Raw genomic sequence first — 14,973 nt, 5'->3', positions numbered from 1 at the left:
AATCTGGCCGTACGAGTCTTCAAGCTCCTGAACCTTCTCCCGGAGGGAAGAGGGACAAAAAGTGTGTTGGCTGGGTGGGTCGTGTCCTTGATTATCCTGGCAGCACTGCTCCGACAGCGTGCGATGTAACGTGAGTCCAAGGACGGAAGATTGGTTTGTGTGATGTGATGTGTTTAATTAGAGAGTCACCATGGTAACAGGCCCTTCTGGCCCAACAAGCCCAATTACACCCATGTGACCAATTAACCCATACACCTTTGGACTGTGGGAGGAAACCACAGCCCCCGGAGGAAACCCATGCAGTCACAGGGAGAGCGTACAAACTCCTTACAGACAACAGTGGGAATTGAACTGTAAAGCGTTGTGCTAACCAATACACGGCCGTGCTGTACGAATTTCTTCCCTCGCTGAACAAGATGTCTTAGGATACACTCGGGAATCTACCACAAGCACAAGAGATTCTGCAGATGTCGGAAATCTAGAGGAACACACACAAAATGGTGGAGGAACTCAAAAGTTCAAAGTAAATTTATTATCAAAGTGCATATGTTACCGTGCACAACCCTGAGGTTCATTTACTTGTCGGCATACTCAACAAATCTATAGGATGGGTACCAAAACACATCCTCAGAATAGCGGGACATCCTTTTGGAATGGAGATGACAGGGATGTCTTTAGCTAGAGAGTGGAGAATCTGTGGAATTCATTGTGAAAGGCAGCTGAGGAGACCAAGTCTTTAAGTGTATTTAAGGCAGAGTTTGACAGATTCTTGATTGGTCAGGGCATGAAGGGATACGGGGAGAAGGCAGGAGATTGGGGCTGGGGGTGGGGGTGGAATTGGACCAGCTATGATGAAATGGTGCAGCAGACCCAATGGGCCAAATAGCCTCATTCTGCTCCTATATCTGATGGTCTTACAACAGAATCGTTGGAAGCCTGCCTTACTTGGCTGTTCAACCAGGGTGCAGAAGTCAACCAACTCTGCAAAGAATAATAATAAGATATAAATAAGCAATAAATACCGAGAACATGAGATGAAGGGTTGTTGAAACTGAGTCCATTGGTTATGGGAGTAATTCAATGATGGGGCAAGTAAAGTTCTCCCCTCTGGTTCTAGAGCCTGGTGGCTGAGGGATAATAACTGTTGCTGAACCTGGTGGTGTGAATCCTGAGGCTACCTTCTTCCGGATGGCAGCAGCGAGAAGAGAACCTGTCCTGGGTGGTAGGGAAACCTGATAATGGATGCTGCTTTCCTTCCAAGGTGTGCTCAGTATTTGGGTGGCCTTCACCTGTGATGGACTGGGCCAAATCCACCACCACCATTTGTGGGATTTTCTGCTCTTGGGCATTGGTGTTTCTGTACCAGGCTGTGTAGCCTTGTGTTTTCCTTGTGTACTCTCCGCCACACATCTATAGACGTTTGTCAAAGTTTTAGAAGTCATAGAACATAGAATAGTACAGCACAGTACAGGCCCTTCGGCCCACAATGTTGTGCCGACCCTTAAACCCTGCCTCCCATATAACCCCCACCTTAAATTCCTCCATATACCTGTGCCAAACCTCCGCAAACTCCTAGGGAAGTAAAGGTATTGTAGCACTTTTCTTCGTAGTTACCCTGGGGGGTTTATCATAAACACAAGAGATTCTCCAGATGTTGGAAATCCCACTCACTCTCTCACACAAAATGGTGGATGAACTCAGCAGGTCAGGCAGCATCTGCGGAGAGGAATGTGTAATTCACTTGATGCTGAGACCCTTCACCAGGACACGTGAAGGGTCCAGACCTGATGAACGATCTCGACCTGAAACGTCCCCTCCATAGGTGCTGTCTGTCTGACCTGCTGAGTTCCTCCAGCATTTCCTACTGAAGGGTTTCGGCCCGAAGTGTCGACTGTACTTGTTCCCAGTAGATGCTGCCTGGCCAGCTGAGCTCCTCCAGCATGTTGTGTGTGTTGCTCGGATTTCCAGCAACTGCAGATTCTCTCTTGTCCAGCATTTCATGTGTGTGTTTAAAAACGCAAACACGAGGAAATCTGCTGATGCTGGAATTTCAAGCAGCACACACAAAAAATGCTGGTGAATGCAGGGTCTCAGCCTGAAACTTCAACTGTACCTCTTCCTATAGATGCTGCCTGGCCTGCTGCGTTCACCAGCAACTTTTGTGTGTGTTGCTTTCGTGTGTGTGTGTTGTCTGGAGATTTATCCACCTTTCCCACTTAAAGACCATCAACATCTCCTCCTCTGTAATGCCAATATGCTTCAGGGAATCATTGCTCTCTGCCATGAATCCACTGTAGGCACTCCCACGACAAATTAAGATAAGCAAAGACGAGAAGTACTCATTTAAAAATCCCGTCTCCTGTGGCCCCTCACAAAGGCGAACACAAAGGTGCAAAATGGTGGCACTCATGATCACGTGAATTGCTGAGGCAGGAAGTGCTAAATTAAATTTAAGCAGAATAAACAAAAGAACAAGATTCAAGATATTTAACGTCATTTCCAGTACACAAGTGCAAAGGAGAACAAAATAATTGTTAGAAACGCAAGAAAGTCTGCAGAGGCTGGAAATCCAGAGCAGACCAGCACACAAAATACCGGAGGAACTCAGCAGGCCGGGCAGCATCTGTGGGAATGAATAAACAGTCGGCATTGTTAGTCTGGTTCTAATGCGGGAAAAAAAACACAGGATCAAAATGAACTGCAGAAGGTTTTAAACTCAGTCAGTTTCATCATAGGCACTCGGCACCCCAGAATCCAAGACACCTTCAAGGAGCAGTGCTTCAAAAAGGCAGCATCCATCATTAAGGACTCCCATTACCCAGGACATGCCCTCTTCTCATTGTTACCATCAGGATGGAGGTACAGAAGCCTGAAGACACACACTTGACAATTTAGGATTCTTCTCTCCACCATCTGATTTCTGAAAGGATATTGAACCCATGAACACTAACTCACTACTTTTCTTCTCTTTTTGCACTATATATTTTTATTGTAATTTATAGTTTTTATTATTATGTTATTGGGAAGTTATTGGAAGGTATTCTGAAGGACCAGATACATTGGGATTGACCTGGACTGATTAAGGATAGATAGCTTGGCTTCATGCATGGTAGGTCATATCCAACTAATCTTACAGAATTTTTTGAGGAATTCACCAGGAAAGTTGATGAAAACAAGGATGTTGCCTACATGGTCTTTAGCAAGGCATTTGACAAAGTCCCACATGGGAGATTGGTTAAGAAGCTTCAGATTTATATTGATGTTGTACAAGATGTTGGTGAGGCTTAATTTGGAGTATTATGTGTTGCTTGAAATTCCAGCATCTGCAGATTTCCTGGGGTTGGAGCATTGTGCACAGCTTTTGGTCACCTACCAACAGCAAAGTTATAAATAAGGTTGAAAGAATACAGAGACAATTTACAAGGATGTTGCTGGGTTGGAGGACCTGGGTTACAAGGAAAGATTGAATAGGTTAGGACTTTATTCCTCAGAACATAGAAGATTGACAGAAGATTTGATAGAGGTGTACAAAATTATGAGGGGTACAGGTAGGGTAAATGCAAGCCGGCTTTTCCTACTGAGGTTGGGTGGGTCAACAAGCAGGAGTCATGGGTTAAGGGTGAAAAGTGAACTTTTAAGTGGAACATGAGGGGAAATGTTTTCACTCAGAGGTTCATGAGAGTGTGGAACGAGCTGCCAGCACAAATGGTGCATGGAAGCTCGATTTCAATGTTTAAGAAAGGTTGGGATAGGTACATGGATGGTAGGGGTATTGAGGGCTATGGTCCAGTGTGAGGGAAATGGCCCGATCAGGAATCGAACTCGATTCATTGGGTTGAAAGAGCAGCCCTCTACTCCTGTACCACTGAGGACTGTGAGTGAACCCAACCGCAGAAACCACAATGCAGACTGAAGTTGACGTGCGGATTCAAAAGCAAGCTCGTCTTTTATTCTCGCTTCGAGGGGGAGAATAAAACCACAGCTATGAGGAGCCCTGCAGCATCCGATGACCCTGTGATCTGTCTCGGAGGCCGACGTCAGGCTGTCTTTCAGGAGGGTGAAAGGGAGCAGGGTCCGATGGAGTGCCTGGTGAGGCTCTGAAAACCTGTGCTGACCAAATGGCGGGAGCGTACAAAGACATTTTTAACCTTTCACTGAAACAGTTAGAAGGTCCCGCCTGCAAACTATACCAGTGCCCAAGAAGAGCAGTGTGAGCAGCCTCAATGATATTCATGGTGATGTAATGCTTTGAGAGGTTGGTCATGGCTAGAATCAACACCTGTCTCACAAGGACCTGGACCCACTGCAGTTTGCCTATCGCCACAATAAATCTATTGCAGACACAATCTCAGTGACCCTCCACGCAGCCTTGGATCACCTGGACAATGCAAATACCTATGTTAGAATGCTGTTCATTGACTATCAATCCTGATCAAAAAACCTCAGAACCTGGGCCTCTGTACCTCCCTCTGCAACTGGATCCTCGACTTGCTAACTAGAAAACCCACAACCTGTGTGGATTGAAAATAACATCTCCACCTCGCTGACAATTAACACTGGCACTCCACAGGGATGCGTGCATAGCCCATTTCTCTACTCTCTCTACACCCATGACTGTGTGGCTGGGCACAGCTCAAGCTGCATCTATAAATTTGCTGTTGATACAACCATCGTTGGCAGAATTTCATTTGGTGATGAGAGGGTGTACGGGAGTGAGATACACCAGCTAGTTGAGTGGTGACGCAGCAACAACCTCGCTCTCAACATCAGCAAGACCAGAGCTGGTTATAGACTTCAGGAAGGGTAAGACGAGGGAACACAAGCCAATCCTCGTAGAGGGATCAGAAGTGGAGAGAGTGAGCAGTTTCAAGTTCCTGGGTGTCAGTATCCCGACATATTGATGCAGCTACAAAGAAGGCAAGACAGCGGCTATATTTCGTTAGGAGTTTGAGGAGATTTGGTTTGTCAAATAAAACATTTGAAAACTTATACAAATGAGCCGTGGAGAGCATTCTGACTGGTTGCGCCACAGTCTGGTATTGGGGTGGGGTTGGGGGCTACGGCACAATTTTGAAATAAGTTGCAGAAACTTGTAAAATTAGTCAGCTCTATCGTGCGTACTAGACTCCATAATATCCAGGACATCTTCAAGGAGTGGTGATTGGGAAGGCGGCATCCATCATTAAGGATCCCCACCACCCAGGACATACCTTATCCACGCTGTTACCATCAGGAAGGAGGTACAGGAGTCTGAAGGCACACACTCAGTGATTCAGGAACAGCTTCTTCCCCTCTGCCATCCGATTCCTGAATGGACATTGAACCCATGAACACCACCTTACTATTTTTTTACTTCTGTTGTTTTTTTACTGCTTATTTTAACTTAGCTATTTAATGGACATACATATACTTAATGTAACTCAGTTTTTTTCTCTATATTTATTTATCATGTATTGCATTGTATTGCTGCCGTAAAGTTAACAGACGTGAGTTCTGATTCTGACTTACTTCTAGCCAAGATGGGAAAAAAAACAGGCGTGGACAAAAACAGACACCAAGTAATCCAAGAACTTGATGCAGAGATAAGATCCAGGAAGGGCAGGCAGTCAGCAGACATAAAAAACACACACGGAAAAGTACCCGAGGCTCTTGCTGAATACAGGATCACACTTTAAGACTGAGCGAAGTATGGTACAGGAGGCAGGGTTTAAATACGCAGCTGTTAATTGAGAACATGTGCAGTCAATGTTCAATAACCAGAGAGTCCAATTGGTTCGGGAAATAAAACTCTTGGGGAACTATGTCTGTCCCCGCTGGCCCACCCCGGAACAGACAGGAGTCCTAACATCCAAGCGCAGGTTGATGGGGGTAGGCTGTTTAAATTGGTATAGTACAGACTAGATGGGCAGAAAGGGCCTGTTACTCTGACGTACTTTCCTATGACTCTATGACCTTTGGTCCTCACCGGACACTCCACTCTCACCTGTGGCTCCAAGTAGCCGTTTGTACGCGACAGCGGCCACACCTCAGTACACCACTTCGACAGGCGGGGTAAACCAGGACAGGGTAGCTGGCGGGCCTCTTATTGATAGGGACATGCCTATCCTAGCATGTGAAGTCAATGCTGGCGGACTGGGCCCATGAGATCTACAGTGAGAGCCAATGGTTAGGAAGGCGGTTCTGCAACGCTCCATGGAGAGCGAAGGGCGTGACAAGGCACAGAAGACGTCACGGTCATCCACTGCAACCAAGGAAGTCCCCAATTATGATGATTACTCATACCACTGGACCTGGACTTCCAAGGTCAAGCTGGAGAGATGGAGAGAAAAAAACATAAATAAAAAAAAAATAATAAAAATAAAAGAAGCCACCCCAGTGTAACAGCTTTTTCACTTTTAAAAACTCTCCCTCACCGGTTTCCTGTCATCATCGGACACGATGTACAACCACCATTATTGAAGCAGATCTCACTCTAGTTTGAGAATTGATTATCTTTAATAATGGATGGTACGCTGGTAGCTTCAATTAACTTGAGTGCCAGCATTTGGAGCCACATTCCAGGATTCTGCACCCACATCTCACTTAAGAGGTTCTCCGTTGGAAGTAAAGGATCTTGGGATATGCTGAAGTTGTGGGGTTGCTATAGAAACACAAGCTTCTTTCATTGTTTTATATAGTCACCGAGGACTACAGCACACAAACAGGCCCTTCAGCCCATCTAGTCCATGCCAACTTGTTATTCTACTCAATCCCATCGACCGACACCCGGACCATAACCATCCATACCCGTCCCATCCATGCTTTATCCAAACCTCTCTTAAAAGTTGCAATTGAACCCTCATCCACCACTTCTGCTGGCAGCTCGTTTATACTTCAGTGTAGAGATACCGCAGGGTAACGGGCCATTCCGGCCCAAAGAGACCACGCCACCCAGTCACACCCATGTGACCGGTTAACCTACTAACCCGTAGGTCTTTGGGTTTCACAATATATGTCAGTGATGTAATAAATCTGATTCGGATTCAGTGGGGGAAACCCACGCGGTCACGGGGAGAACGTACGAACTTTGTACATACAGTTGAATGACAACTAAACTTGAACTTCAGAGTTGGCTGGTACAGTAGCGGAATGTCAGTGCTGTAGTGCTCTGTTTGATAACCAACACAATAGTCAAGTAAACTCTTTAATAACTGTTAAAACCGTTGTTTTTGAATGTGTCTGAAGATTATAGTAACTATTAATTTCATTTGTTTGCAAACTTGACCTGCATTAATTGAAGCAGCATGGTAGCGTAGTGGTTAGCACAACGCTCTACAGTACAGGCGACCTGGGTTTAATTCCCGTTGCTGCCTGTAACGAGTCTGTACGTTCTCCCCCGTGACCATGTGGGTTTCCTCTAGGTGCTCTGGTTTCCTCCCACAGTCCAAGGACCTACTGTTGGGAGGTTAATTGGTCATTGTAGATTGACCCGTGATTAGGCAAGGGTTAAGTTGGGGGATTGCTGGGCGGTGAGGCCCAAAGGACAGATTCTGCATTGTATCTCAATCAACAAACTTAATTCTAAGCAGCCGGTAGTGTAACAGTATTACAGCACCAGAGACCAGGGTTCAATTCCCACCACTGCCTGTCAGGAGTCTGTAAGCTAAACTCCTCTTAAAAAAATATAATTAACAACAAAAAAAGTGAGCGAGGAGACTAGATGGGCAATTTTTTTCACACAGGAAGTAGTAGGTATATGGAGCAAGCCGCCAGGTGAGGTGGTAGAGGTGGGATTTGGCAGATGCTTCAGTAGGAAAGGGGCAAGGGATAAGAAGAGCCCAATGTGGGTGAATTGGGTTTCCAACGGGATGGGTCCAGGAACCCATGACAACTCCCTCACTACCTGTTGCTCACTTTTTGCACTATTTATCAATTTATTTTTTATATTTTTTTTGTTGCAGCCTGTTGTAATGCACTGAACTGCTGCTGCAAAACAATACATTTCACAACATACGCCAGTGATAATCAACCTGGTTCTGATAGTGTAAATAGACTGGCTGCTGAACCAGCATGGAGAAAACTTCCCTCACCTCAGCCCTATGACTCACTTTCCAGGACTCATGTTCTCAATATTATCAATCTGTCTATCTACTGTTCCTGTCTGTCTGTATGTCTGTCTATCTCTCTGTCTGTCTATCAATCTGTCTATCAACTGTACCTGTCTGTCTGTATGTCTGTTTATCTATCTCTCTAAATTTCTGTCTGTCTCTCTGTCTGTCTATCTGTCTATCAACCTGTCTATCTACTGTACCTGTATGTCTGTCTGTCTATCTATCTAAATTTCTGTCTATCTCTCTGTCTATCTGTTTGTCTATCAATCTGTCTATCTACTGTTCCTGTCTGTCTGTATGTCTATCTATCTATCTAAATTTCTGTCTATCTCTCTGTCTGTCTATCTGTCTGTCTATCAATTTGTCTATCTACTGTACCTGTCTGTTTGTATGTCGGTCTATCTACCTTTCTATCTAAATTTCTGTCTATCTCTCTGTCTATCTGTTTGTGTATCTGTCTATCTCTCTACCTAGCTATCTATCTGTGTATATGTCCATATCTATCTGTCTATCAGTCTGTCTATTGATCTGTCCCTCTGTCTGTCTATCTATCTACCTGTCTGTCTGTCTCTTTACCTATCAGTCTATCTATATGTCTATCGATCTGTCTATCTATTTGTCAGTCTGTCTATCTATCTGTCAATTTTTTGCTCAGGTTGTCTTCTTTTGCACATTTTTGTCAGTCTTTGTGTGCAGTTTTTCACCGGTTTTATTGTATTTCTTTGAATGGCTGCAAGAAAATGAATTTCAGGGTAATGTATAGTGACATGTACACACTTTGATAGTATATTAACTTTGAACTTTCAACTTAGGATGATTTGAGCTGATCCATCCCTTACAACTCTATAACTAGACTTACTGTGATGTTCAAGTCTCCTCCACCCACAATACTGAGGAAGATCTCTAGGCTGTATTGAGTGGGATTATTTCAGAGGACCTGTTCTCGGCCAGCATGCAAGCATGGCAATGCCCCTAGTCTGTGAGGAGTTTGCAAATATTCGGCATGAGACCTAAAACTTTGACAAACTTCTGTAGATGTGTGGTGGGGCGTATATTGACTGGCTGCATCAGAACCTGGTATGGAAACACCAATGCCCTTGAATGGAAAATCCTGGGTTATGGATTCGGCCCAGTCCATCACAGGTAAAGCCCTCCCCACCATTGAGCACATCTACACAAAGTGTTGTTGCAGGAAACAGCTTCCAACATCAAAGACCCCCGGCCACCTAGGGCATGCTGTCTTCTCGCTGCTGCCATCACGAAGAAGGTCCAGGAGCCTCAGAACTCTAACCACCAGGTTCAGGAACAATTGCTACCCCTCAAACATCAGGCTCTTGAACCAAAGGGGATAACATCACTCAACTTCACTTGAAATGTTCCCACAACCTATGGACTCACTTTCAAGGACTCCATCTGTTTTTCTCAAATTTTATTGCTTATTTATTTATTTCATTCTTTTTTGTATTTCCGCAGTTTGTTGTCTTTTGCACAGTGGTTGAATGCCCAAGTAGTGGTGCGGTCTTTCATTGATTCTATTATTGTTATTATTCTATTATGGATTTACTGAGTATGCCCACGAGAAAATAAATCTCAGGGTAGTATACGGTGGCATATATGGACTTTATCCTTTTGTAAACAATTCTACAATCTCTCGTTTTGCTAATAGGATTGTGTCTAGATAAGGCAGATCACTTCAGCCAGGAAAACAATTAAGAATTGGAAGGCTCTACACTCCTTCCAGCACAGAATTTGTGCTGTTCCATCTACAGCTTAGGAAATAAACAAACAGCTTGCAGCAAACTGATACATGGCCTTGATAGCTTCTCTGTCAGCATCTATGCCTGGAAACTCATTTCAAAAGAAACTCAGATAGATTTCAGTTCAGTCAGCAGGAAAATCAAAATGAGCTAACTCACGACTGTAGACTCTCTACAATGGACTCACTTTCAAAGACTCCACAACCCAGGTTCTCAGTATCATTTATTTATTACTAGGTTAGGGGTTGAGGGGGACTATCTTCGTGATGTTCAGTATTGTGGCTTTCCGGAGATTTACATATATAATGCTGTGTAGACCTAATTGCTTAATGCTCTTGTGTAGTGACTGTGGGATGATACCATTTGTAGATATTACTATTGGGACAATGTATTGCCTATTCATGTTTCTTAGTCTTTCAATTGCTTCTTTTAATTCAGCAAATTTCTAGTGATTTTTATGTATTGATTCCTGTATGCTATGTGTGTTTGGAATGGCTCTATCTATCAAGTAAGTTATTCTTGCTTGTTTATATCCAGGCAATTATTATGAATTGTCTGATGTGTAATAATGGGTTGGTCGTAATATAATTTATGGGACTTTGACTCTAAATCTGGATTGTTTTTGCTGTTTCCACTGCGTTTGACTGTTTTTTTAATGAGGCCGAGTCGCTAGCTTGACGCTCAACCCAGCACCGATGGAAAGAATGCAAGGATCTGAACCTAGGACCATTCGCTTTAAAGTCCTGTGTTGATGCCGGAATTAAACTGGTCGGCTTGTATTTAGGTATGGTGTCTTTTATGAGTTTGCATTTTAAAGCAAGATTTTAGTGAATGATGTTTGCCACTTGATTGTGCCTTTGTAAGTAATCAGATTGAGCTAAACCGCTACAGGATCCTGTAATGTGTTGGATTATTATTATGTTTTTTCTGTACTTGCAGAGTTTGTCTTTTGCGTGTTGGTTGTTTGTCTTTACACGTGAGTTTTCATTAATTCTATTATATCTTTGTTCTACTGTGAATGCCCACAAGAAAAATACATCTCAGGGTAGAATTTGATGATATTTACGTACTTTGACAATAAATTTACTTTGAGCTTCGTCAGAATTAAAGATCAAATATTAGCCTTGTCTGTCACATGTACATTGAAACGTACAGTGAAATGTTTCATTTGCGTTAACGACCAACACAGTCTGTGGAGTTCATTGCTACAGATGGCAGGGGAGGCCAGGTCACTGGGTATACTTACAGCGGAGGTTGATAGGTTCTTGATTAGTCAGGGCGTCAAAGGTCGGCGGGAGAATGGGGTTGAGAGGGATAATACATCAGCCATAATTGACTGGCACGGCATTCCACAGATTTGCCACCCTCTAGCTAACAAAGTTTCTCCTCATCTCTGATCAGAATCAGAATCAGGTTTAATATCACCAGAATGAGTTGTGAAACTTGTTGTGTGACAGTAATACGTAATAATAATACTGTAAATTACAGTGATATATATTTTAAAGTTAACTTAAATAAGTAGCGCAAAAAGAGAAAAAAAATGTAGTGCAGTCTTGTTTCTGGGTTCAATGTCCATTCAGAAATCGGATGGCAGAGCGAAAGAAGCTGTTCCTGAATCATTGAGTGTGTGTCTTCAGGCTCCTGTATCTCCTCTCTGCAATGAGAAGAGGGCACGTCCTGGGTGATGGGGGTCCTAGACGATGGATGGCGCCTTTTTAAGGCATCGCTCCTTAAAGATGTCCTGGATGCTGGTGAGGCAAGTGCCAAGTGTCTAAAGGGACAACCTCCTATTCTGTGGTTGTGCCCTCTGGTTCTAGAATCCCCCACTTCTAGAAACACTCTCACATGTTCACTCTATCTGGGCCTTTCAATATTTGGTAAACATATTAAATCAGCACATTCAGATTCATATTTATTTATCACCTGTACGTTGAAACAAACAGTGAAATGTCAACAACCAACACACCCCAGGATGTGCTGGGGGCAGCCCATAAATGTCACCACATATTCCATCGTCCCTCCTCACCGGGATCCACCCATCACCTCTCAGCCTCTGTTACTAGTTCCACTCCCCACTCCTCCATCTACCCATCGTCCCTCCACACCTGGATCCACCCATCTCCTCCCAGGTTCTTCTCCATCGTTCCATCGTTTCCCTTCGCCACTTGAAATTTATAAGTTGTTTGAAAATTGTCACATGTACCCAAGTACAATGAAAATATTCGTTTGGTATTCCATTTACATCAGTGGCTCCCAAACATTTTTTACGCCATGGACCAATACCATTAAGCGAGGGGTCCATGGACCCAGGTTGGGATCCCCTGAGATACATTGATCATTTCATCATCTGAGTACATTGAGGTAGTACAAGGGAAAACAATAACAGAATGCAGAATGAAGTCTTACAATGACAGAGAAAGTGCGGTGCAGACTGATATGATATAAGGCTGTGACGAGGTAGATTGTGAGGTGAAGAGTCCCTTTTATCATACTCAGGTTTAATTGTCTTACAACAGCGGGATAGAAGCCATCCTTGAGACTGATGGTACGTACTTTCAGATATCTTCTGCCTGAGGGGAGTGTGGAGACGAGGGAATGTCCAGGGTGGGTGGGGGGGTCTTCAATTCCCTTCACTGTTTTACCAAGATAGCGAGAAGTGTACGCGAAGTCCGTGGAGGGGAGGGTGGTTCCGGCCATTTCCTGCACGGATGCTGCCTGACACGCTGAGTTCCTCCTTCAGTTTGTGTCTTGCTCCAGGCTCCGACGCCGGCAGCCTACGTGCAACATGTAGTCCTTAATAATCTGAAAACCCGTAATTAATATAATCATCGCGATTGTCAACTATCATTAACTCCCTCAACCTCCACCACGTCAACGAAGTTCAACTGTGAGTAATCCTGCCAGCAAAGATGGCGTCTTGGATTAATTAGATGAGAATTTATCTTTTGTTTGCAAAGCCAGAATCATTTGGCATTTTAGCTTTCAGATAAACAGTAAGAAACTCTTTGATTTAGTGAACTTCCAAAGGGGAAAATGTTTCCTGTTTTGTGATATTATCAAAAAAATACCGTACGTCTTCCAGTGACCTGGGATATCCACACTGCCATTCAGCTGGGAGGGAACGCAAGAGATTCTGTAGACGCTGGAAATCCAGAGGAACACGCACACAAAGTGCTGGGGGAACTCAGCAGGTCGGGCAGCATCTATGGAGTTAAGTGAACAGTTGATGTCTTTAGGACTGGAATGGAAGGGGGAAGAGGCCGGAATAAGATGGTGATGGGCAGGGGAAGGAGCACATTGACAGGTGATAGGTGAGACCAGCTGAGGGGGAAGGTAGGTGGGTGGAGGAGGGGGGGGATGAGAAGCTGGGAGGGGGCGAGGTGGGAGAGGTACAGGGTTGTAAAAGAAGGAATCTGATAGGAGAGGAGACTTCGTCACTCTGAGGGTGGTGAGGAGGTGGAAAGAGCTGCCAGCACAAGCAGTGCACGCAAATTCGATTTTAACATTTGGGAGAAGTTTGGATAGACACATGGATGGTAGGGATATGGAGGGCTGTAATCCCGATGCAGGCCGATGGGAGTGGGCAGTTTAAATGGTTCTGCATGGACTAGATGGGCTGAAGGGCCTGTTTCGGAGCTGTACTTTTTTATGACTCTATGACCATTGAGGAACGGGTAGGAGAAGTGGAACCAGGGAGAGGTGCCAGCTTCTCAACTCATCCCTCTCCCTCTCCCTCAGCCGGTCTCACCCATCACCTTCTAGCTTGTACTCCCCTCTCTCCCCATACCCTCTTACTCTGGCTTCCTCCCCCTCCCTCTCCATCCTGAAGAAGGGCCTCAGTCCGAAACATCGGCTCCTCATTCCTCTCCATGGATGCTGCCCGGCCTGCTGAGTCCCTCCAGAGTTTTGCGTGCGCGGCTGTGTGAGAACTCAGGGTTCGAGAATATCCGAGGGAGTGAAAACGATGTATGGGGCGAATAGAATTTAGTTGCCACATTTATGCCTCTGGCACGCAGAAGGAAGCAAATTGCACCAAACGGAATTGTCAAAGGGAAGGTAATGAGATTATAATTCTGGAGGCTGGCAACGTTGTGGAAGAGACAAGAGAGTGGGTAACTTTATATAAAGGGTTAATGTGTACTTGAATATTCAATACAAAGTATTGCAATACCTTTTGCTCCTCTCCCCCTACCCGTATAACCTAGTGTCACTTTATGTACATACAATCAGTCCGCATACACTTAGTGGTCACCTGATTCAGTACCTCCTACACACTGGGTGCATGTTCGTGGTCTTCTGCTGCTGTAGCCCATCCACGTCAAGGTTCGACATGCAGTGTGTTCAGACCTGCTCTTCTGCACACTGCTGCTCTAACGTGCGGTTATTTGAATTCCTGTCATCTTCCTGTCTACTTCAACCAGTCTGGCCATTCTCCTCTGACCTCTCTCATTAACAAGGAATTCTCGCCCACAGAACTGCTACTCACTGGATTTTTTTTTGTTTTGTGTTTTTTTTTGCTCTATTCTGCATAAACTCTAAAGCAGAGGTTCACAACCTGAGGTCTACAGACCCCTCGGTTAATGGCATTGATCCGTGACATACAAAAGGTTGGGAATCCCAGTCTGTTATGCATGAAAATCCAAGGAGATCAGCAGTTTCTGAGATACTCAAACCACTCCATCTGGCACCAGCAATCATTCCATGGTCAAAGTCACTTAGATCAAATTTCTTCCCCATTCTGATGTTTGGTCTGAACAACAACTGAATCTCTTGACCATGTCAATGTTGAACATAGAACATAGAATAGCACAGCACAGTACAGGCCCTTCGGCCCACAGTGTTGTGCTGACCCTCAAACCCTGCCTCCCATATAATCCCCCACCTTAAATTCCTCCATATACCTGTCTAGTAGTCTCTTAAACTTCACTAGTGTGTCTGCCTCCACCACTGACTCAGGCAGTGCATTCCACGCACCAACCACTCTCTGAGTAAAAAACCTTCCTCTAATATCCCCCTTGAATTTCCCACCCCTTACCTTAAAGCCATGTCCTCTTGTATTGAGCAGTGGTGCCCTGGGGAAGAGGCGCTGGCTATCCACTCTATCTATTCCTCTTATTATCTTGTAC

This window comes from Mobula birostris, chromosome 29 (genome assembly GCF_030028105.1).
Source record: "Mobula birostris isolate sMobBir1 chromosome 29, sMobBir1.hap1, whole genome shotgun sequence".
NCBI lineage: Eukaryota > Metazoa > Chordata > Chondrichthyes > Myliobatiformes > Myliobatidae > Mobula > Mobula birostris.
This window is presented reverse-complemented; position numbering follows the sequence as displayed.